At 40.1% G+C, this 25,321-nt stretch overlaps 1 long non-coding RNA gene across 1 annotated transcript in view; it reads right to left on the bottom strand.

The window, feature by feature from the left end:
* Window positions 1-74: 74 nt before the first annotated feature.
* The window catches only part of LOC143273823 (uncharacterized), a 57,163-nt gene continuing 31,916 nt past the window's right edge, over window positions 75-25,321 (bottom strand). Inside the window, exons 2-3 of the long non-coding RNA XR_013052018.1 lie at window positions 4,986-5,046; window positions 75-1,739 (exon numbers count right to left, since the gene is read on the bottom strand). This is a non-coding gene — a long non-coding RNA (uncharacterized LOC143273823). The remainder of the gene's footprint in view (window positions 1,740-4,985; window positions 5,047-25,321) is intronic.

Raw genomic sequence — 25,321 nt, 5'->3', positions numbered from 1 at the left:
GGATATTCGGTATATTGATATATAAGATTATTGTCATATTGCATATCGCACTATATATTCCTATCTCTGTTATAAATATCTTGTGTATTGTCACAATTTTGAAGTCATCGTTCTTCACCATACATTTGCTTATAGACTGTTTACCTTATTTACATGAAGCCTTAGTCCTTAGGTTATTTCGGTAGATAACATTTATAGATTTATAGTCACCTATGCCTGTCATCTCTATAGTTACGTTAGTTAGGCTATCCAGATTTACAGATACATAGGTCAGATGGACAGGTAATCTTCAAACACTTCATAGACCTAGAGAATATGGCATTTAAATAACTTAGAATTCTGTTGACGTGAGACACAATCGCTCCTGGCTGCACCAATTGATCCCAAGAGAATGTTGGGCTTCTAAGACATTTCCATTTGGAAGTTTGTCTTTTTGGCACAAAATGGCCTACTGGGCAAAGAACTGCCCTTGCCTTGATGGCTGACAGTACAAATGCAATGCTGTCCTTTCTGGACAAGCGGGACACAAGGAAAGCGACCACTGTACTCTGCCAAGACAGGGTAAGATGGTCTTTCAGAAATCCTGCTTCTGAAAATGGTCTGTCAGATACTCTAGGCCTGTAGCCAATTTGAATGCACCAACAATGCTGAGAAACATTAGGTGACTGTCCAGGCTGCCAGCTGTCTTGGTCTACTCTTGCAAGATTCCTGAAAGTTGCTTGCATCCAACTACCATTTCTCAGGTACCATTATGTTCCTTCTCAGGTCTTTGATGGGATTGAAGACTAGCAGTTATAGTTACAACTTAGTATATATAGTATCTTAGATAGAACATATTAAGTATTAGATTCAGGTTCTTTAGGATAGGACACCTTTGAATGATCTTTATAACATGCCGTTTACCTATGCTCTATACTTCTCTGGATTTTAGTATGTGTTTCTTGCTTGATATTGTTTGCATTGGTTGTAGTTACATCTTATCTAGGTCATTATCCCTCAATATTTCTGGATAATATTTGATAACCATTCCTTTGTATATAGTCTTGTATTAGTTTAGAACCTTCTTATTTAGACAAAAAGGGGAAGATGTAGTGGGTAGCCATTCCAGCTTGGATCTGGAAGTTCCAACCCCCATTGAGACTCTGGCAACTGTCACGCCTATGAGGCGGGGCGAGGGGAGGCGCCTGGGGACCCGAGAGCTGGATGGGCCAGCACTCTCTCTGTGGGCTCGCTCGGTGCCGGGACGCTGAACAGTGAAAGGTGGACTGTGCAGAGCTCCGGAGAACACCGCTGGATTGCAATACACCTTCCTCAGACCCTGCGACCTACCCATTACTTAATTTGTGAGTTACGCCATTAAATAAATATCCTTTTAACTACGTGGAGTGGCCAAAATAATTTCACCAATACACCATAGATAATGGAATCCAGAAAGCCAGCTCATGCACCAGGGGTAAATCTTGATCTCACTGCCAGGAGCCCCTCAAGCAAAACAAGCTACACAACTCTCTCTTGTATGCAGGGGGTCTAGTCCGGTCCCATGCAGTTTCCACAGCTGTTGGTCTGAAGTTCATGAGTTCCTTTGAGCTTAGCTGTCTCTGTAGATTTCTCCATCATGATCTTGATCCCTCTTGCTCATACAATCCCTCTTCCCTCTATTAGACGGAACTCCCCGAGCTCAGCCTGGTGCTTGGTTGTGGATCTCAGCATCTGCTTCCATCAGTTACAGCATCAAGGCTCTATGATGACAGTTAGGGTATTCACCAATCTGATTACTGGGGTAGGCCAGTTCAGGCCCTTCCCACTAATAGTCTTATCTAGGGTCAACCTTGTGGGTTCTTGGTAATTTCCCTAGCACCAGGTTTCTCCCTTACCTCATAATATCTCGCACTATCAAGATATCTCTTTCATTGCTCTCCCACTCCATCCCTCCCCCAGCTCGACCATCTTGTTCCTTCATGTTCTCATCCCCATCTCCTCCCCTCTATCATTGCTCTCATCCCCTCCCCTCTATTGCTCCCTCTCATCCCCAGTTTACTCATGGAGACTCCTCTGTTTCCCCTTCCCAAGGTGATCCATGTGTCCCTCTTAAGGTCCTTCTTGTTTCTTAGCTTCTCTGGAATTGTGGGTTGTAGTCTGATTATCCTTTGATTTACATCTAGTATCCACATATGATTGAGTACATACTATGTTTGCCTTTCTGAGTCTGGGTTACCTCACTCAGGATATTTTCTAGTTCCATCCATTTGCCTGCAAACCTCATGATGTCATTGTTTTTTACAGCTGAGTAGTACTCCATTGTGTGTATGTACCATATTTTCTTTATTCATTCTTTGGTTGAGAGCCAGCTAGGTTGCTTCCAGTTGCTGGCTATTATGAATAATGCTGCTGTGAACATAGTTGAGCATGTGTCCTTGTGGTATGATTCCTTGGATATATGCCCAAGAGTTGTATCATTGGGTCTTGAGGTAGATTGATTCCCAATTTTCTGAGAAACCACCATACTGATTTCCAAAGTGGCTGTACAAGTTTGAATTCCCACCAACAGTGGAGAAGTGTTCCCTTTGATCCACGTCCTCTCCAACATAAGCTGTCATCAGTGTTTCTGATCTTAGCATTCTGACAGGTGTAAGATGGTATCTCAGAGTCATTTTGATCTGCATTTCCCTGATGACTAAGGATGTTGAGCAATTCCTTAAATGTCTTTCAGCCATTTGAGATTCTTCTGTTGAGAATTATCTATTCAGCTCTGTAGCCCATTTTTTTAATTGGATTGTTTGGTATTTTGTTGTCTAGTTTCTTGAGTGCTTTATATATTTTGGAGACCAGCCCTCTGTCAGATGTGGGGTTGGTGAGGATCGTTTCCCATTCTGTAGGCCGTCACTTTGTCTTGTTGACCGTGTCCTTTGCTCTACAAAAGCTTCTCAGTTTCAGGAGGTCCCATTTATTAATTGTTGCTCTCAGTGTCTGTGTTACTGGTATTATATTTAGGAAGTGATCTCCTGTGCCAGTGCTTTCTAGGTTACTTCCTTCTTTCTCTTCTATCAGGTTCAGTGTAGCTGGATTTATGTTGAGGTCTTTGATCCACTTAGACTTAAGTTTTGTGCATGGTCTCCCATTATTTTGTGTGGGGTTTGATGTGTGATTTAAGTTTTAGTAATGTTTCTTTTACATATATGGGTACCCTTGTATTGGGGGCATAAATGTTCAGAATTGAGACTTATATCTTGATGGATTTTTCTTGTGATGAATATGTAATGTCCTTCCTGATCACTTTTGATTAATTTGAGTTTGAAGTCTATTTTGTTAGATATTAGTTTGAAGTCTATTTTGTTAGATATTAGGATAGCTACACCAGCTTGCTTCTTAAGTCCATTTGACTGGAAAGACTTTTCCCAGCCCTTTACTCTAAGAAAGTGTCTGTCTTTGAAGTTGAGGTGCATTTCTTGTATGCAGCAGAAGGATATAACCTGTTTTCATAGCCATTCTGTCAGCCTGTGTCTTTTTTTAGGCGAACTGAGTCCATTGACATTAGGGGATATTAATGACAAGTGATTGCTAATTCCTGTTATTTTTTGGTGGTAGTTTTGTGTGTTTCACTTCTTTGGGATATGTTGATGTGGAATTATCTATTGCCTGTGTTTTCATGGGTGTGTCTAGCTTCCTTGGGTTGGATTTTTCCTTCTAGTGCTTTCTGCAGGGCTGGATTTGTGGATAGGTATTGTTTAAATCTGTTTTTTTCATAGAATATTTTGTTTACTCCATCTATGGCAATTGAGAGTTTTGCTGGGTATAATAGTCTGGGCTGACATCCATGGTCTCTTAGTGTCTGCATAGCATCTGTCCAGGACCTTCTGGCTTTCAGAGTCTCCATTGAGAAGTCAGTTGTTATTCTGATAGGTCTGTCTTTATATGTTACTTGGCCTTTTTCCTTTGCAGCTCTTAATATTTTTTCTTTATTCTGTATGTTTAGTGGTTTGCTTATTATTTGGCAAGGGAAATTCTCTTTTGGGTCCAGTCTATATGGTGTTCTGTAACCTTCTTTTATCTTCATTTCCTTCTTTATGTTGGGAAAGTTTTCTTCTATGATATTGTTGAATATATTTTCTGTGCCTTTGAGTTGGTATTCTCCTCCTTCTTCTATCCCTATTATTCTTAAGTTTGGTCTTTTCAGAGTATCCCAGATTTCCTGGATGTTTTGTGTTATGACTTTTTTGGATTTAGTGTTTGCTTTGACTATTTCGTCTATTATATCCTCCATGCTAATGATTCTGTCTTCCATCTCTTGTATTCTGTATGCTTGCATCTGTAGTTCCCACTCATTTACTCAGATTTTCTATTTCCAGCATTCCCTCATTCTTGTTTTTGTCATCTTCACTGTTTCTATTTCAATTTTCAGGTCTTGAACTGTTTCCTTCACCTGTTTACTTGCTTTTTCTTGGTTTCTTAGCTTTCTTTAAGGGATTATTGATTTCTTCCACTTTTTCATGTGTCTTTTCCTCAAGGGAATTTTTCATTTCCTCTTTAAAGGCCTGTATCATCTTCTTAAAGTCATTTTTAAGGTTGTTTTCTTCTGCTTCTTTTGCGTTGGGATGTTCAGATCTTACTGATATAGAACCACTAGGTTCTGGTGGTGCCATATTGCTCTTCATCTTGTTGGATGTATTCTTGCACTGGCACCTACCCATCTCTTCCTCCAATCAGTGAAAATGGTGCCTGTGTTTCAGGGAGCCTGCCCCTCTTGGTCCAATCAGAGCTGGCAGAGTCTAGGTCTCAGGGAGCAGCTGTGGTCTTAGAGGATGGGTGGGTTTAGGGGTGGAGTGGAGCTTGTAGGTTACAAGTGGGGGGGGGTCAGGCCTGCCTGCAGGAGTCCTGCCTGCTGGCCTGCACCTGAGCTGCAATGGGTGGGGGTGGGGGGTACTGTTTGAGCCCCTGGGCCTAAAGCCCAGAGGCTGGGGTGATCGGCTAGGAGAACAAAGACTCACCTGTTGGTCCAATCAGAGCTGGCTGGCTGTGTCTCAGGGAGGAGCTTCATTTTCAGAGGATCTAGACATTATTTTTAAAAAAGAATTAACAAATGTCTTTAGTATACTTGGGGGAGAAGTCATCTGCAATATATAATTTTTTAACCAAATTAAAATTTGTTTTTGAGGGTAGGAAAAAACCACTTTCAGATAATGAGGACACTAAGAAAATACATCCTTCTAATCCACTCAGACCTTCCCATCCATGGTTCACTGCTCTTTGTCTACTCCTGGTCTCTTCCCAGAACATACCTCTTTTGCCTGATCTGGCTGAACACGGAGAACTCCTGCACACTCTCCCCAATTGCTCTCTTTTCTCTGCATGCACTTGAACACCCACAGTGGACCATTCTTCTCCCACTTCTCTTTGGTTCTCTGGACCATTGTCTCTGATTATCTAGAATGTCCCATGTCCTTCTTTGGCTAAAAATGTTCTCTCCCTGCTACTGTTTATCTTTTCTTTTTTTTTTTTTTGGTTTTTTTATTATTATTATTATTATTATTATTTTACAACACCATTCAGTTCAACATAATAGCCACAGAATCCCCTGTTCTCCCCCTCTCGCCCACCCCTCCCCCCAGCCCACCCCCCATTCCCACCTCCTCCAGATCAAGGTCTCCCCTGAGGACTGAGATCGACCTGATAGACTCAGTCCAGGCAGGTCCATTCCCCCCTCCCAGACCGAGCCAAGTGTCCCTGCATAAGTCCCAGGATTCAAACAGCCAACTCATGCAATGAGTCCAGGACCTGGCACCAATGCACAGCTGCCCTGTTTATCTTTTCTTATCTTTGTCCTGATGCTCTCTCCTCAGAAAACTGGTGTACTGGATCCCCAACACCTGCTTTGACTCCTTTGTCATTGACCCTAACAGCATTCCCACCTCCACTTATGTTTATACTCATTGTGTTACAAACTTTAACTAAATATGTTGTGTAATAACTTGTTTAATATCTTTTCCTCAATAGATAGTAAGCTATATATAAGTGGTCTCATTTTACCCACAGTTGAGTGGTTGTCTTTGTTAGGGTTTTTATTGCTGTGAAAAGACACCATGGTGACAGCAACTGTTATAAGGGAAACACTCAATTGAGGGGATTCTCTCACAGTTTCAGAGGTTCACCCACCCTGCAGTGACACACTTCCTCCAGTAAGGCCAGACCTTCTGATAGTGCCACTCCCTTTGGGGCATTCTTTAAACTCCACAGTGGTTGAGAATGCTATCTGTCTCTGGTTTGTTTCCATGCTTCTGGTAATGGTACATTACAACTGAATACATATGTTAAGCAGAACCATTTTCAACTTGGCTTTGCTCTAAAGGGGAACATGTTTGTCTTTCACTTCCATGTTTCCCCTTCTACTAGCTGGTAACCTCCATAACCCCGGCTGAGGCCAGCACCTCAGATATGTACAGCAACAGTGCAGGGGGGCTAAGGACACCCCCACAGCTGTCTGACACTGCATCATCCTTAGGCTGGCTGTTTATTTTGTGGTGCTGGGATTTGAACCTTGGGTCTTGCATATGCTAGACAAGTGCTCTAATGTTGAGCTACATTTCCAATTCTTGAACTATTACTTAAATATCAGAGAGACAGGTTGAGAGAGTCTGTTGCTGCCAGGTAGTGATGCATGCCTTTAATCCCAGCACTTGGGAGGCACAGACAGGCAGATCTCTGAGTTCAAAACCCAGCATGGTCCACAGAATTCTAGGCCAGCCAAGAGTAAACAGAAAAAACAAAGCAAAATAAAGAAAAGAAAAAGAGAGATTGGATTGCTAAAGTCCACACTCCTTCCTGAAAACTACTTCCCCTCCCCGACAGGAAGTGCTTCAGAGAAGTCTCTGTTTTTACTCACGGTTCTTCATATTCTTTTCTTTTCTCTCATGGGTCCCATAAATATTTATTATATCTAATGATCTTTTTATACAACCTTTCAATTTTTCAATTTTATCTGGATACCCTCTATAAGACCCACTCCCTCCTGTCTTTGATCTCACATTATAACAGGCAAAGGAGATTTAAGTGCAAATGCTTCTTAGGGGTTATATTTGGAATCTAAACAAGTTCCTGCTTATAGGATAGATGGGATATCCACGCTGAAATGGCAAAGTTCAAGTCAGTGTCGAAAGGTCAAAGTACATCTTGAGTTCCCAGGGATATTAACAAAACAAACTTCTCTCACATATGGTACAGCTTGTCATGTGAATGGCCATGTATGATGATGCACACCTGTAATCCCTTCATGTGCACATTCAGGAGGTAGAGGCAGAAGATCAGGAGTTCAAGGTCATCCTTGGATACATAGTAAGTTCAAGCAAGGCCAATCTGGAATACAAGGGACCCTGTCCCAAAAATATAACTGAGCAAATAAATGCACAAGCCTTTGCAACAGTGTCTTAACTTTTGTGATTCCACTCTATATCCCCTGAATTGATCTGTCCCAAGGATCTTACTGAAACAAATATGTGGCTGTATCTGATCCTCTGCTTTGAATTCTTTATAGCATTTCATTGCTCTTGTGATAAACACCCAAATTCTCTCTGTGGCTTGTGAGCGCTTTAGGGAGCTTCTGCCTGCCCCACTGGGCTGTTCACATCTCCCTGGCTCTCTGCATGCCAGCTCCATCTGTCTTCCTTCTATCTCCTTCCAAACTGCCACCTTTTCCCCAGGAAAAGGCTGAACAAAGATTTTTTTTTTTCCTTTGCTTGGTGTCATCTTCCCTCTCCATGCCTCCCTTAACCTGCTTAATGGCTCCTGAAATACCAGATTTCTAGGGAAACATGCTTTGCCTGAATCATTAGATTTTCCCCCATTCTCAAGTTCCAGGTGCGATGGTCACTACTGAGTGTCAACTTGACATGACCTAGAGTCACCTAGAAGTCACACCTTTAGGTGTGTCTATAAGAGCATTTCTGGATCAGGTTGAGATGGGAAGGCTGGGTGTCAGGATCGCAGGTAAACTCTCTAAACAGAAAGGTATACAACTAACAATAGCTTCAGGAAGTCCCTGAAACTGACCAGATTCACTACCCCTCCCTGTCAGAGTCAGCAGAGCTAAGCTGCAAAGAAGATTCTCGGAAGAGCAGAGCTGTGAAGAAGACTCAAATCAGCTGAGCTGCAAAGGCTGAGACTAGACCAGCTGCCTGCTTGAAGAAGCAGAAATCAGTCTAGCTACCTGGAAGAGGTTTAGACTACCTGAAGCACCTGGAAAGGACACTCTCCAACCCAAGCATGTGGCACCCTGTCTGGCTCTTACATGTCTTGATAAATTGATAAGGAAACCTTCTTTCTGCTGAAGACAGCAATTCTCAACCTATGGGTCATGACTCCTTAGGGAATTGAAGAACCCTTTCACAGGGGTAACTTGAGACCATGAGAAAACATAGATATTTACATTCTGATTCATAATAGTAGCAAAATTACAGTTATTAAGTGACAACAAAATAATTTTATGGCTGATGTCACCACAACATGAAGAACTGTATTAAAGGGTTGCAGCATTAGGAAGGTTGAGAACCACTGGAATAAGATGATGATTTTAGGTTTCGACGTTTAATGTTCTCTTTTGTACTTTAAACATCCATGTATCCAAGGTCCCTTACTATTTACTTTTAAAATAAAATGGACTCTAAATCTTGACTCTGAATCACTATGTATTTCAAGAGAAAGAAAATGTAAGTATTGAGAACCAAAGCGAGTTAGAAATATTTTCTCCTCTTTAAAAAAAAAATGAAAACACTACATCTGCTTCCTGAGCCTCCTCTAGTGCCCCATTGGTCAGATACTCTGGAAACAGAAGGTATGTGCTAGCTCTGTGTGCTAAATTATTTTTCTTTGGCTGGCTATATACCTGCAGATCAGTCTCTTCTGTTTTATTCTCACAGGAAAAGCCTCATTTACATAAATATTTTATATTATCGTATTTCCCATAGAGATAGGGAATTGGACCTGTCAATGGTGTGTGTATTTTTCTAGCACCTAGGAGAATATCTGACAAAAAAACAAAAAACAAAAAACAAAAAAAAAAAAAAACACATAGACTTCAGAAAATGCAAGAGACTGGATGCTGATTGTAATCTGGACTGCCTGCTTGCCATTCCTCACATGGTACTTGCTTGAACAACAGGAAAATTCTCAACCAGACTTGAGAAAGAATAAAATGTAATTTTAAAAGACCCAATGTATTTGCTGAGCATGGCGGTACATGCCTGTAATCCTAGCATTAGGAGTTGAGGCATGAAGCTCTCATGTTCCTTACACAGAGTGGGTTCCAGTTCAGCTAGGGTTTCACAGTGAGACCTTCTCTTAAAATTAAAACACAAAAAGAAAGTCAACTCAACCGTTTAATAAACTGAGCAATAGGCAATTTAAATAAGAAGTAAAAATTATATTTTTGAATTTTTGAATGTTTTACATGTGTATTTTGTACAAAAAGCACATCTGCGTCCCCTTCCACATCTTTTTTTTTTTTTTTTTTTTTTTTTTGAGAAAGGGTTTCTCTGTGTAGCTTTGCGCCTTTCCTGGAACTCACTTTGGAGACCAGGCTGGCCTCGAACTCACAGAGATCCGCCTGCCTCTGCCTCCCGAGTGCTGGGATTAAAGGCGTGTGCCACCACCGCCGCCACCACCACCCGGCTCCCCTTCCACATCTTTAATCCCCTCACCATGCCCCTCGCACTCCCACGATTCCTTATATATGCCTCTCTCTGTGTCTCTCTGTCTCTCTCTATCTCTGTCTATCTATCTATCTGTCTCTCTATCTCTCCCAGTTTCTCTGGACAGTGTTTCTCTGTGTAACAGTCCTGACCGTCCTGGAACTCATAGAGATCTGCCTACCTCTGACTCCCAAGTATTGTGATGAAAGGCATATGCCACCATGTCTGACTGTTTTATAGATCTTTTAAGCACATTAGTTTAAACTTAAAACATTTTTTAGCCATCACATTTCCTCCTTGAGTTGTATCCTGAATCAAATCCTTGACTTTGTGGTGGATACCTATTTATATTGGTTGGGATCTAATAATCATCAGCTTAATGGCACCAGATGGGAGGTAATGTATATAGTTAAAGCATTAATGATGCAGGGGCCAATAGTAAACAGCAGAAACAGAAAGGCCAAAGGCCCTTTGGTGGCTTATATCAGAGTTACTATGAGAATGGAAACTAATCATTTAATTTCATCTAGCATCCCCTTTGTTCTGTAATGTATTTTTTAATAGAGCCAAACTATCTCTAATGACTCTTGAGTGGTTTTTATATAGCAACAATTTTCTCTTAAAGTCATACAATAACCTCCTTGTTCTACACAGAGCAGATCAAGGGTCTTATCATATTGTAGAACTACTTCAGCTAATGAATCTACTTGTTGATAGATCTTTGTCTATTTGGTTTTAATAGGTACCTTCCCTTGTGTACCAATAGGCAATATAGGTAGCCATTTTGTCCCCTATGCCAGGCTTAACATTCCAGCCTTTTATAGAGGGTGTATTCTCTTCTATAACTACCTCCTGCTGAAATTAAGACTTTGTAGTCAGGGCACAAAAAGGCTGGAAGGCTAATCAAAGACCTGGAGGGGATTCAGGCAATGTGACACTCATCAGAAGCATCTGGTTAGCTGACCTATCTGAAAGGACAGGGAGCAATCACATCAGCTAGACTGGATCACATCAGCTCTCAGCAAGTCCAAGGCTCATGGCCATTTGGAGCAGTTTGTAGTCCTCAACTAATTCCCAGATGGTATCTGTCACCTGAGTGAAAATCTGATGAAATAGATATAACTAGGTGCAGAAGTTAAAGTTTAGGAACTTTAAGAAAAATCTTACATTTGGAATTTTCAGGCCCATAGTCCTGTTAGTGGAGGGAGGTGAGGTATCCCAAGACCAGGAAAGAGATCACACCTTCAGGAATAGGCAGGTAGGGAAACTTAGGCTGTACTTATTTGGAGTTCATTTGACCTGGATTGAAGTGAATCCAAGTCTTATGACTCCCTCAACTCCTTGAAGATTATATGAAGTTTTTAGTTTACAAAAAAAAAAAGATAAAAGTTTTAGCTATATCAACATTACCACTGTTAGTAATCTGTACTGAAATCCACATAGTAGAAGAAGCAGCTGGGTAGACTCACACCTTTGAGTCATAGCTTTGCTATGTCTCTGGGTTAAAAAGCATGAACATTCTTTTCTCTGTCCAGATGGCTGGATATATAAAGATTGGACAGGGATGTTTTCAACCTGATGAGAAGCACCTTTAAGTATATGCTTAGAAGACAACCAAAGGAAATTTGAAATCTTGAGCTTGTGACTGATAATAATAGTCAGTGCTTTACCAGCTTATCAGAACTCCATTGATCAATGTTAAAACTTTGAATGTTTGAAATCTTAATATTATAGCATAGAGAGGAAAGAAATCTGAAACATTTTTCATTACCTTAAATCACTTCCTTTATGTCTTTACAACTTTCATTTATATAACTTAAAACACTTTCTTAGACCCTTAGAAACTACTTAAACTAAGAGACACAAAAGCTTAAAATGTTTATCTGAGAAAATGTTTTGAGGTCTAAAAAGATAGTTTTAGGATATTAATTCAAGTTAGAAGAGAAGGTAAATTAGGTACAAAACGTTTGACTCACCAAGATAGGATAATGAAATATTATCTCTGTATTTGCCAAATACAGGTAGACTGGACATTGTAAATATAATTCTTACCTAATAGTTGTTCTTATTATATATAGTTTTACTACATTAGAGATAAAAAAAAAAAACACCATTCCTTTTTATTTAGACAAAAGGGGAGAAATGTTGTGGTATATTTGTATACTGTGTGAAGATACATTAATTACTGTGATTGGTTTAATAAAGAGGTGAACAGCCAATAGCTAGGCAGGAGGTCTGGGGGACTTCCAGATGAAGAGAAAGGAAGTAGGAGATGAATCTAGGCACAAGTCAGATGACAACAAGAAGTGGAGGAAGTCAGGCACACAGAATGAAAGAAACGTAAAAAGCCATGAGGCAAAATATAGAGTAATATCAATGGGTTAATTTAAGTTATAAGAGCTAGTGGGACAAGCCTAAGTCTGAGCTTTCATGGTTAATAGGAAATCTCCCTGTCATTATTTGTGAGCTGGTGGCTGACAACAACAACAAAAAATCACCTACTGGATCAAACAATAATAAGCAATCAAAAATAGACATAAATCAATAAAGGCAAAGGAATTTAGGCTTGAAGTGTTAGCACGGTACATCCTGAGCCCCCTGCTTAGTTGGCACTCAGACCACACATCGTCTGCAATGGATAAGTATCCCTGTAAATGATAAACAAAGAGGGGTAAGAGAGAGGGAAAGGGGGAAGGATAATAAGAGACTGTGACTAATCTAACTTCAAACTCTGTTTTTTAGATGACAAATGAAAGGAACAGAGAAACAAGGAATTAAAAACGGATGCTGAATGTGAAAAAAAAAAGAAATTACTTAAACTTTCACATCTCAGACCTTTACACAGCTTAGAACACTTTCAGACCCTCAAAAGTTATATAAATGTAAAATCTTTTGTATTCAATCATTTATCATGAGACACAAGTGGTTGATTCCTGAAAGCATTCATTGCAAAACAAGTTTGTAAAAACTTACACCTGAAACCTGTTTATCTTTTAATATGAAATCTGTTAGCAAGGCAAACCAGCATGCCTTTCTCAGCAGAAAAACCTAGTAGCTCTAGGAAAAGTTAAGTTCTGGTTTTTCATATGAAATGAACTGACAAATTACCTGCAGCCTTGGGGAAGAAGCTGATTGCCTGGTACTGCCAAAGCTACAGTTAGCCAAGCTGGCAATGCCATCAGAGATCTGAGGATGAATTATAGCAGGAAGTATAATACAAGTGGCCTACATATCACTTAAAGTGACAGAGACTTATCCACAACCTAGGTGGTTGCCCTAGACTCCCTTGGACTCTATGGCTTTGTTGGGGCCAGAGGTCCCAGGACAGCATCAGCCTATGGCTGTCAGGTCCAGAAAATTTGAGATACTTTTCTGTTGTGGAGGAACTTGGGGGACTGGCCTACCTTGTCTAACAAAAGTGGGGCAATCATCTCTCTAATTTCCTTCTTGTCCACCGTTTGAGCTGGGTCCTGGTGACAGGCAAAGCATGGGGCATTTTTCCCAGTGGCTAGCCTTACTACAAACCAGGTCTGTGCCCTGTCTGTCTTATTTGGAAACCTAAGAATCACCTCTAGGAGCTGGCATTTCTGTCTCCCATAGGAAGCTTTTTCCATCAGACATTTTAAAAAGCCATATTCAGCAGATCTCTGAACAGTGTGAGGACCATAATCTATTAAGTATACTTGATTTTAAACAAACTTCATTTTTTATTACTAGCTTAAGTTACTAGCTTGAAAACAACTACAGGAGGCTAAATAGAGTTTGTCACTGTAAATGAATTGCATGTGAACTTAGCATGACTATAATCATAGTTCTAAGAACGTTAAAGAATTTGATCCTTTATGAGTTGACTGACCATTAACTTACATGTCTTAATTACCTTGAACAGTTTAACAATAAGTTAGTTTTTTCGGGCAATGGTGGCGCACGCCTTTAATCTCAGCACTCAGGAGGCAGAGGCAGGCAGATATCTGTGAGTTTGAGGCCAGCCTGGTCTGCAAAGCGAGTTCCAGGAAAGGTGCAAAACTACACAGAGAAACCCTGTCTCGAAAAACCAAAAAAATAAAAATAAATAAATAAATAAACCATGAAGTTAGTAGTTTTTTGTAAGATTAGGATTTGCAGCTTTATCTCTATTAAGTTTGAGCATTAAAAAAAAACAATTAATAATTTCTGAACTGAAGCTCTTTTAGTATCAAAATAAAACTTAAATCATAAATATAGTCCATGGGGAGACTGGCAAATTTACTTTCCTGGTCCTTTTATATAGCACACCATCACAGAACATCACAGTTTCTTGTATGACTTAGTTTATCAAAATAGCTAAAGCTTAACCAAGTTAGCAAAGACAAAGTGTTTGGTGCTCATAAAATAAAACAATTTATAAACTTAACATAATATAAAACATCAACATTTTATAAACTTAACATGTCTTCCAGGCAGTTATAGAAAGATCAAACAGAACTCTAAAGGATATGCTAAATAACAGAAATGGGTAACAAAAACCCCCAGAAATAGACTGCATAATGCTCTATTAACTTTGAATTTTCTCAATGCCAATGAGAAAGGAACAACAGCTGCAGAGAGACATTGGGTAATAGAAAAAACTACAGAATTAAATCAGCCTATATACTTTAAGGATGTGCTGACCTCAGAATGGAAACCAGGGTATGTATTATGTTGGGGACGAGGCTTTGCTTTTGTTTCTACAGGAGAAGATAAGCTGTGGGTACCATCAAAATTGATAAAGGTTCGATTTGAACAAGAGAAACCTCTTAATTAGAGGAGGTGATAGTTCATCAACCAGCATGAACATCCAATTTAAACTAACTTGTACCAGTAACACGTGTCTTTTCATTTAATCAGATAATAACTTGCCAAAAAGGAACATCCCCAAAATTAGTCTTGGGGAAAGGTTTTTGTTTTTGTCTTTTAGGAGAATGAAGGTTAAGGAATCTGAAAAACACAAGACAAATGAGACAACTGAAGAAAAGGGACAAATCATCTATCCCAGGAAACAGAGAGAAACAGCGTTTGGGTATATATAATCTAAAAAAATTTTATGTCTTCTTAAATGTTTGTTTCTGCTTTTCTCTAAAGATTTAACACTATTGGTCTTCTAATAGTCCCAGTTCAATTAAAATTTAAAGCTGACTTTGGAGTTGGAGAATGGCTCTCTCCTTCTTTAAACTCAAGCATGTTGTTAAAAGGAAAATACAAACTTCCTGTATCATGCCAGAATAAAAGAGCCATTTTCTGCTATGGGACAGGACAAAAGCCAAATTAATTAAGGGACTATTCTATTACTAATCTCAACTCTTTGATTCTATTCTGATTCTTTAAACTTTTCTTAAAGTATAAATTTTATATCAAAATTTACAAGATTAATATATATATACATTTTAAACTTTGTTAAGACATGAATGGTCATATAGAGTACTAACTAATTCTAGAAAAAAAGGCTTCAATTAGCTGCATATATATGTCTTTGTGTTCGAGTCTCTTATCAGTTTTCTGTAGGAAATCATGGCCAGGCCTAACATCAACTGAAGTCTCCAGGAAGAAGATGGGGCCCCACAACAACAACAATAACAATTCCACATGGACAATAATAATATCACGAAGCTGACAAACATCATCTGCAGATCAGCTTTGAACTACAAGGTGCTCAGAGCAATTTTGAGATGACTAGCTGAGATGATCCAGTCTCAAAGACTACTTGAATAAGGACTTGAGATAAACCCTGAACTTTGGCATTATACACAGACTGGATAATAATGAAGGATATAGTTACCTTTCCTAGAATTTGACAATTAACCTAAAATTTTTCTTTCAGGATAAAGAAAACTTCACCCATACCCAGCAGGAAGCAATTTTAAGAATATGACGCCCACATTCCCAAAGAAGTGGTGTGGGGCGGGTGGTTTTTTGGTTCTTTTAATGGGTTTTGGGTCTGGGATAATTTTCATTATTTAGGGGGGTTGGTTACAAGTTGTTGTCAAGGGTTAGGAAAAAGACTAAGCAAAGGAGATTAGATTTAAGGTTCTTGTTTAAAAAAAAAGAAAGAAAAGAAAAGAAAAAGACAATTACTAGTTTTAAATACTTTACATTATTACCAACTATTAGGATATAAAGAAATGAAAGTTAGTAGTTAGACATTACAATAGAACTTGTAGTCATATTAGATATGTTTTAAAAATTGAGCAGAGATATTTTAGACAGGTCATCTTCAAACCCTTCAGAGATCTACAGAATATGGCATTTAAAATGTTTTAATAACTTAGAAATTTTTCTTTTTTGAGACATGTCGGCTCCTGGCAGTACCAATCTACTTCAGAGAAAATATGGGCATTGAAGAAACTGCATATGGAGTTAATTTTCATTGTGGCAAAAGTTAGCCACTGGACAACAAAGTATCCTCGAATCAACAGGACAAAATGGACAGACAGAACACGAAACAAAGGACTACCAATTCCTGCCAAAACAAGTGTGGTTATGACTTTATCAGAAGGCATCTTCTGAGGCCAGGACAATATGGCACCATCCCTGAAGTGGCCTTCACAATCCGGAAAAGGTACAGTGCCCTTTTCTTCTAAGGCAGCTGAACAGGCAGTGGGCTGATGGCTTCTGTTGTGCAATGGAACAGCAACTGAAAGCTCATGCCTCTCAAAAGTAGACTGGCATTTAATAGAGGGAAGTGGAGAAGAAGGGGATGCTGAGATGAAGCCATATATACACAGCCAAGAAGAATGGACAGCTGAATTCAAAAACCATCAACAATTTCCAGAATTTAAAATCCTGAATCATGACATGACACTAGTGGAATTCAGGTGTTTCTGATACATGGACTGCTCTCACCCAATGTGAGGTTGAACTGTTGACCCTGTGTACAACCTACTTCACAAATGAATCTGTCAGATACGATAAGCCTATAGGCTGAAGATGATGCCCCAACACTGCGGAGAAACCTCAGGTGACTGCCCAGGCAGCTGGCTGTTTCTGTCAACTCACAAATTTTTTGGAAGTTGCTTGCATGCACTTCCTGTTTTTATTTTTGTTAGCTAATATTATTTCTTTCTTGGGTCTCTGAGGGAGTTGAAGATTAGTTAGTTATAGTTGAAGATTAATTAGGATAGAAAGTGAATTAGATACATCTTGGACTTACTAAAATAGGATAGATAAGGGAATTATTTTCTCTGATTTGTCAAATACAAATGGACTAGACATCGTTTAGGTATTTGTTACTTGTATATATTGTATATAGTTATTGTACTTTTGTGTATAGTTTTTCTTTTGTTAGTTATAATCTTTTGCCTTTTTTCTTTTTATTAAAATAGAAAAGGGGAAATATGGTGATATTTTATTTGTACTGAAATGTGATTTTAATTTTATGTTAATAAATAAAGTTGCCCTGGGGTCAGAGCTATTAGAGCCATAGCAAGAGTGTGGTAGTTAGAAGAGCTAGGTAGATTTCTGTGTGTTCAGGGATATAGCCAGTATTGGAGACATACGCCTTTAAGACCTGGAGAGCGGTACTTACAGGCAGTGACAAGGCAGTCATGTGGTTGGGTTTACAACCAATGAGAAGGCAGAACAGAAAGACTATTTAAAGACAGACAAACAGGAAAAAGCTCTCTCTTGGGGAAGCTAGGAGCACTGCAGGAGGTAAGATTTTATCTCTGAGCTCTGACCTCTCGGCTTTCTCTTTTACATTGGCTCTGTGTTTCTTATTTTAATAAGACGATTGGTTACATCTACACCCCAGCTTGCTTCATTTCATTGCAGCTTTTTTTTTTCCTGGTGGTCTTTGCATAGTACCAGAATCTCCAAAACTGCTGGTGTCCCTCTGCTGTGCTCTATTTAGGAGCCCCAGCACCGCCCCACAGTACCAGGTCTCAGCTGGTGTTATTGTCCCCTGCATGCCTTTAAAACCAATTCTACTCTTACATTACAAAGTTTTGTTGCCAACATGAGGTATGTTCTTATATATGAACATGTTGAGGTGCACCTTCAATACCATATTAAACAAACATTGTTTTTAAATCCCATCTTTCATAGACTTTATTTTCATGACTTTGTTATCAGGATAAGAATTATCAGCAAAAATCCATCTTGATCTTAACTATCTTATAGATCTGTTGTTGCCTCCTTGGTTGTTTATACTACATGGTACCTTTAATCAAGATGGCAGTGATGGATGGGAGAGATGGCTCAGCTGTTCTTCCAGACATCCTGAGTTTAATCACCTGTACCACATGGTGGCTCACAACCATCTGTAATGAGATCTGGTGCCCTCTTCTAGCATGCAGGCAGAACACTGTGTCCATAATAAATAAATAAATGGACTCACCTGATATACTCCCATTCCAACCCTAGCAAAGAGGCTGCCAGCCATGTGACTGCCTCCATCCTGATGAGGGACAGAAGCTAAGATGATGGCAAGCCACATATTGCTTATGTCCCAAGATGGTGTCATATCACATGGTTCCTTTAAGATTATCTATGTATTGATTTTTAACCATCAACCCCTGTGTTATGAGTTTTAAGTTAACTTTTGTTACAGATTTTACAGGTTTTTTAAATTTTTTTACTTATTTTTTGTGTCTTTCACATCATGCATCTCCATCCCATTCATTTCTCTATTCTTTTGTATCCACCCTCTGCCCTTATGACCTCTCCCCCAAAATAAAATAAAATTTAAGAGAAAAAAATAAAGAAAAAAGAGAAGGAAAAATCATTCTTGTCATAGAAGCTATAGTGTGACACACAGTAAATCCTTTTATCCATATATCTTTACTTGCATGTGTTCATTGCAAAGAGCCATTGATCTGGTTCGAGGCCTCTGATTTCTGCTATGCTATCAATGCTGGGACCTCACTGGAACTCCCCTTGGTTCTCTTGCTGTTGCTCTGTGTTGTGGAGATCCTGCTGCTTTGGGTCTGCAGGACTGTTCCCTTCACGTGCTCCAGCAGATCACAGCTAGGGTAGATATTGAGGTGGGCCAACACATAACCCTGGTTCTGGGCCTGGGTAGTTGCAGGGTTGCCTAGCCCACCAGCTCTCCCCTGTCCTCACCACCAGGGTGAGCTTTCCTGCACTGTCCTGGTGAGTTTACCCCTTGCAGCAAGGAGCAAGGAGCAGGGCCAGTTCTCCTGTTTTCATGTCATCAGAGTTGGATCCTCAACACCTACACCTTCAGGATCAGCTCTACTGCATTGCTCAGACATGACTCTCCTGAGTGCTGCTGCTGATGAGGAGCAGGGCCAGCTCTCCCACCTGCCTTGGGTGTTGATGGATGGGGGAGGGAGGGAATCTCTCCCCTGCCCATGCTGCCATGTGACAGATGAGTAGTGGGGAGTTCTCTCATGCTAACAACTTTGGGGCTGGCTCACCCACACCTCTGCCAACAGGATTGGCTCTACTGTGCTGCCCAGGCCAGGTACAAGGACTACTTTTACAGATTTTACAAACAAAACAAACAACCAGAACCTGGTGGGTGGGCAGTATCTCACTTTTAGCCCTGGAGAGGAGAGTATTTGGATCTACTGAGCCCCTCCATGTCTCCAGATCAGGATCCCACAGAACAGAACCAGATGTGATATGGCAGGGGAGGTCTCTGCAGGTGGTTGCTGCTTTTCTCGGCTTGGTAGTTCATTCTGATAGTCCATGAAACTGAAAGCACACCCTGGAGCCTAGGAACATCTCAAAGTAGACAACTCCTGAGGCAGGCCTTCAGCCCCAGAATCCCTGAGTGAAAGTCCAGCTTTAGAATTTGAGTGGGTGGTCTGGTCTTGCTGGGACCTCCAGAAAATGTTATTCCTACCAAGTAAGAATAAGACCACTACCACAACTTTTGAGCCAAATTTGAAGCAAGCTTTATTAAACACTGGCAAGGACAATGGACCCTGGCCAGGTCCATACCCAGGATTTCAAGAGAATGGCCCGAAATTATGTTAGTCTGATGCTTAGAAAGGCAAAGCCCAAAAGGCTATCCATCTGGATCTCTGTGAGTTCAAGGTCACACTGAGAACAGAGCCAGGCGTGGTGGCACATGCCTTAAATTCCAATGTTAGTTAACCATAAAGGTCTGGAGGTCTGTACAGACAGACAGGAAGTGACAGAGCTCGGCAGAAAGAGGAAGTGATGTAGCTGGGTGGAGAGAGAAAGTGACACTGCAGAGCAGAAAGGCATATAGGCGAGGGTATACAGGAAGTAGGTCTCTCTGGAGACGGAGGCTTCAGTAAGGTGAGGTTGGCTGTGAGTTGTCTAGTCCTCTGATCTCTCAGTTTTAACCCCAAATCTGGTTCCAGGTTTTTATTAATAAGACCGTTTAGCAACTCATGTTACATTATCTGTCCTTGAATGAGAGAGTGGGCTTACAGATTAGAGGCATTTCTGTTTTATAGATCTCTTAAGGACAGTAATTTAAACTTAAAACATAACTTTACCACTAGTATTTGGCTCTTTATTTTTTCTCTTTGTTTTGTCCTATTTTGTTTTTTATTTTGATTTTATTTTGTCTTATTTTTTAGGTGCTTGTTTGTTTTCTAATGAGAGAGAGAAAAGAAGAGTGTGGGATTTAGGTGGATGGGGAGGTATGGAAGATCTGGGAGGAGATAGGAGAGGGTAAACCATAATCAGAATATACTGTATTGAAAAGAAAAAAAAAAACTATTTTCAGTGGAAAAAAAAAAGTGGTTGGTCTGTGAAATGGCTTGGCAAGCAGAAGTGCATGTGACTCAGGTCACATGACCTGAGTTCAATCCCTAGATCTTACTGGGAGATGAGAGATTCATCTCTCAAAGATTCTGACTTTTACACATGAGCCACAGCAAGTGTGCACCAGAATTATACACTCACAGTATGTTTCTCTTGAAGATGAGATTATAGGATGTTGTGGAATATTATTTTAACATGTGTTACATTCATTTATGCTGTGGAACATTTGTTTAATGATGCAAAAATGTGTTGTATTCTTTTATGTTTCATTTGTTTAACTCTGTGAAGCTGTGTTACTTTGCCTGTCTAAAACTCCTGATTGGCCTAATAAAGACAGGAAAAGGTAGGAGAAAGGATAGGCAGGGCTTGCAAGCAGAGAGAATAAATAGAAGAAGAAAAAGAAAGAAAAGAAGAATGAATGAGAAAAGAAGGAGGGCATCAGGGGCTAGCCATCCAGCTACAGAGCCAGCCATGGAGTAAGCAGTAATGAAAAGTGTACAGAAATAGAGAAAGGTAAAAGCCCAAAGGCAAAAGATAGATAGGACAATTTAAGTCGAGAAAAACTGTCTAGAAATAAGCTAAGCTAAGGCCAGGCGTTCATAAGTAATAATAAGCCTCTATGTGTGACTTTATTTGGGAGCTTGGTGGCAGGCCCCCACAAAGGGTAAACAGTAAAAAAGCAACCAACAACAACAGGATATTTTCAAGTTTGCATTATGATTTCCATAGTTGGACACTTACTTTGTTTGTAACTAACACAGTAATACAACACATTGACAGATCCAGACATTCACAACTCTGAGGAGCAACCTTTTCCAGTTGACCTAAAGATTAGCCCAAACAAAGTTAAAGATGGTGAGAAAATTGTTAACTATGTTGTCTTAGTTAGGATTTCTATTGCTATGAAGAAACACAAAAGCCGGGCGTTGGTGGCGCACGCCTTTAATCCCAGCACTCGGGAGGCAGAGCCAGGCGGATCTCTGTGAGTTCGAGGCCAGCCTGGGCTACCAAGTGAGCTCCAGGAAAGGCGCAAAGCTACACAGAGAAACCCTGTCTCGAAAAAAACAAAAAAAAAAAAAAAAAGAAACACAATGACCACGGAAACTCTTATAAGGAAAACATTTATTTGAGAGGGCTCACTTACAGTTTCAGAGGTTCAGTCCGTTATCATCATGGCAAGGAGCATGGCAGCTTGCAGGCAGATATGGTGCTGGAGAGTCCTACATCTTACAGTCAACAGTGAGACACTGGGTGGTATCCTGAGCATAGGAAACTTCAAAACCCATCCCCACAGTAACACACTTCCTCCAACAAGGCCATACACATTTCAACAAAGCCATACCTCCTAGTAGTGCTACTCCCTACGAGATTGTGTGGGCTAATTACACTGAAACTACCACACATGTTCTCGGTGCGCTTTTTGGTGGACTCTTTTATGTATGTGATCTGTAAATCCAAAATTATGGATTATAGATGGAAATTTCTCCAGTCCTGCCTTCCCCAGCAGTCTGGATAGATCTTTCCTACCCACAGTCCCATCGCTACTTGTAAAATAATCACTCACAGGCTTAGTATTAATTATAAACTGTTTGGCCTATGGCACCAGCTTATATTAGCTAGCTCTTTCAACTTCATTCAACCCATTCCTATTAATCTATGTATTGTCAGGTGTTCTGTGGCTTTGCCTGTGTTGCATTACATCTTGCTTTCCTGGCTAGCTCTCAGTATCTCCCCTGACTCCACCCTTCTCTCTGTATCGCTGCTTGGGTATCCCACCTGCCAAAGCAGCTTTATTTACTAGCCAATTGGAGCAACATATATTCATTCACAGCATACAGAAAGACATCCCACAGCAATGGGTAGTGTGTATATTTTTATTAATTGTATATTTATTGGCGGTCTATGCTTATGTGAAGACCCTTCCTAAAAATAACTGAGAGTTTCATAATAAATATCAGTTTCTCTTTCCTTTAGGGCACCAGTTCTCAGTCTGTGGGTTCTGACCCCTTTGGCAAACTTCTATTTACAATATTATTTACATTACAATTCATAACAATAGAAAACTTACAGTTATGAAATAGCAACGAAGATAATGTTATGGTTGGGGGGTGTCACTGCAATATGAGTAACTATATTAAATAGTCACAGCACTAGGAAGGTTGAGAATCACAGATTTCGAGCTTTGACTGGTCATTTAGGGGAGTGTGGTGAAAGAAGTTATAATAATAAAAGTGTGCGGCAGTGTTTTTCTAGGAGAAAGGAGTGAGTCTTTCTAGCTGACTCAATATTAGATCTATAGTTCCATCAAAGACCTCTTTTCCATGCTGTGTTTATCAATAATTTAGTTATTGTGGTACACAGAGGAAGTAGTTTATATTTACAGAAAAAATACTGAAACCTCTGTAGAAGATAAGGTCTCTGGTATAGTAGGAAAGCTGTTGTGTATACATCATAGATTACTACCTTTCCCATGATGCCTAGAGTTCTAATAAGTCAAAGGTGCTTATTTCTTCTGTGAGCAAGGACTGGGATGGAATGAGCATGTTATGAGTTCTGTTACTGACTTGTTCTGAGATCTTGCATAAGAGGTAAATATGAAGTTCAGGGTTTACAACAACTCTAGCACATTCTTTAAACACTGCTCCACTTAAACGTGTGCATATTCACATGATTTGAGGTCTAAGCATATGGACACATGAGCTATTTGTGCAGAAGGTCAATATACAATGTTCAAGTATTTTATGACTAAGAATGCCATTCCATGCACTAGACATTGTTTTTGGAGGCCATATAAAAACGTTTTAAGTCATATACTTTGTATCATTAAAAATTAAACTTTAAAATGGTTATGCTTGTAATCTGAGCACATAGAAGATGGAGGCTAGTTCAAAGTCATCTTTAGCTATCTAGGGGTTTTGAGGTTAGCCTGGGATACAGAAGACTTCTCAAAAGTGTGTGTGTGTGTGTGTGTGTGTGTGTGTGTGTGTGTGTGTGTGTGTGTAATTATAATATTTTAAAATGTAGCTCTATTTTGAACAACTTGGAGACTAGAATAGAGAGAATTTATTGGTTAAAAAATATTTTCTGTATAGTGACATTGATAATATAGAGAAGCAGATATGTCTTGCTGTTTGTCTCTGCAGCCAGAACTATTCTCAAGTGAAGTCAAGCACATGCGGTGTTTTACTCTTCCTCTTTCAGAACCAACTGCAAATAATTGAAGAACTGAGGTACAGAAGATGCAAATATAGCACTGTAGTAAAGTGACACTGGGACAAGGAAATACTGACACTTACTATGTGGCCCAAGCTGGCCATGAACTTGCAGAGACCCTCTGCCTCTGCCTCCTAAACGTGAGGATGACAATCATGCTCTATCAAGTCAGACTGTTACTCTTTGCTATTTTTAAATATGTTGGTTTCCTCTAAATTCTTAATGATGTGTTCTTTCCAATTTCCATTAAGTAGTGTATGGAGAGGCCTGGGGATGTAGCTCAGTGATAGCATGCTTACTTGGCATGCATGAGGTCCTTGGTCCCATTCCCTGCATGGTGGTGGTGGTGGTGGTGGTCGTGATGACAAAGAAAGTTAAGGCATATATATATATCAGATCATTTCTTATGCGATCTGTTTGTCCTGTCTCTTCAGGTTGAATGGGAAGGTACCTGACACATTCCTTCAAAAAGCCTCACAGATCCCAGAAGCCAACTGGAGATCCAGTCTACTTCAAGGGCTTCCCATAACCACTGACAGGAAAAGGCCCAGATGGTGACTTACTTACTTTTGTTACTTAGTTACTTAGTAACTTCTTAGTTACTTTTCTAGTGCTTAAAGAGACACTATTACCAAGGCAACTTATAGAAGAAACAGTTTATTGGGGCTTATAATTCCCAAGGGTGATTTCATGACCATTGTGGTAGGGAGTATGGCAGCCGGGGGTTTGCATGGTGCTGGTGCAGTAGCTCAGAGCTCCCAACTGATCCACAAGCAGGAGGCAGGGAAAAAAGAGCTTCTGAGAATGGCAGTGCCAGCTCCTGAAACCTCAAAGCCCACCCCCAGTGACACACCTCCTCTAACAACGCCCTGCCTCCTAATCCTTCCAGCACAGTTCCACCAACTGAGGACCAAGCATTCAAATGTATTGGCCTATGGGGTCATTCTCATTCAGACCACTACACCTTCCATATGTCACCAATCAATTTTCTTGGAAGAGCTGAAGTGAATCTAAAACCATGCTGGCAAAAGAGGGTAAGAAAACATGCTCTAAGGTTTCCGGCTGTGAGACAGGGGAAACATAGGGTGAAGAAGAATACAGAGACCTACAGACAATATTTCTCTCCTTTGTGAACTACCCAATAGATGCAAGTAGCCCTGTTGGAATAGAATAGAAACATTAAATATGCATAGAGAAGGCAGATTACTGGCTGGAGACAGTTGAAGATTGGGGAAAGCAGAGGGAGAGAAAGCAGAGCCTAAAGACAGACTAGATTAAATAGGTATTTACTAGAAGTCCATTATGGCTCTTAAACAGGAAGGCTACATCATTTAAAGCAGTCCTTTAGGACACGGAAAGAATGGACTTCCTGGCCATGTGGTGTTGCTGTGAAGACAGAAGAGCAAAGCAGAAATTGCAAGTCAGGAAGCCTGTTAGAAGACAACTCTAAGAATGCCCCGGTGACATTATGAACCCATACTATGATCATAGCACCAGCAAGGAGAAAGCCCGACTAAAGACCTTTGTGGGAGATGGGGCCGCTGGACCAGAAGAAGTATTCTGCTTTTACTGACATTATAGTATCTCAGGAGGGCTTAATCCCAGCCCTCAGGAGACAGAAGCAGGAGGATCTCTGAGTTTGAAGCCAGTCTGGTATACAGAGCAAGTTCCAGGACAGCCGGGGATACACAGAGAAACCTTGTCTTAAAAAA

This window comes from Peromyscus maniculatus, chromosome 6 (assembly GCF_049852395.1).
Source record: "Peromyscus maniculatus bairdii isolate BWxNUB_F1_BW_parent chromosome 6, HU_Pman_BW_mat_3.1, whole genome shotgun sequence".
Classification (NCBI taxonomy): domain Eukaryota; kingdom Metazoa; phylum Chordata; class Mammalia; order Rodentia; family Cricetidae; genus Peromyscus; species Peromyscus maniculatus.
Note: the sequence above shows the minus strand (reverse complement) of the source record. Positions and strands in the feature narration are given on the sequence as shown.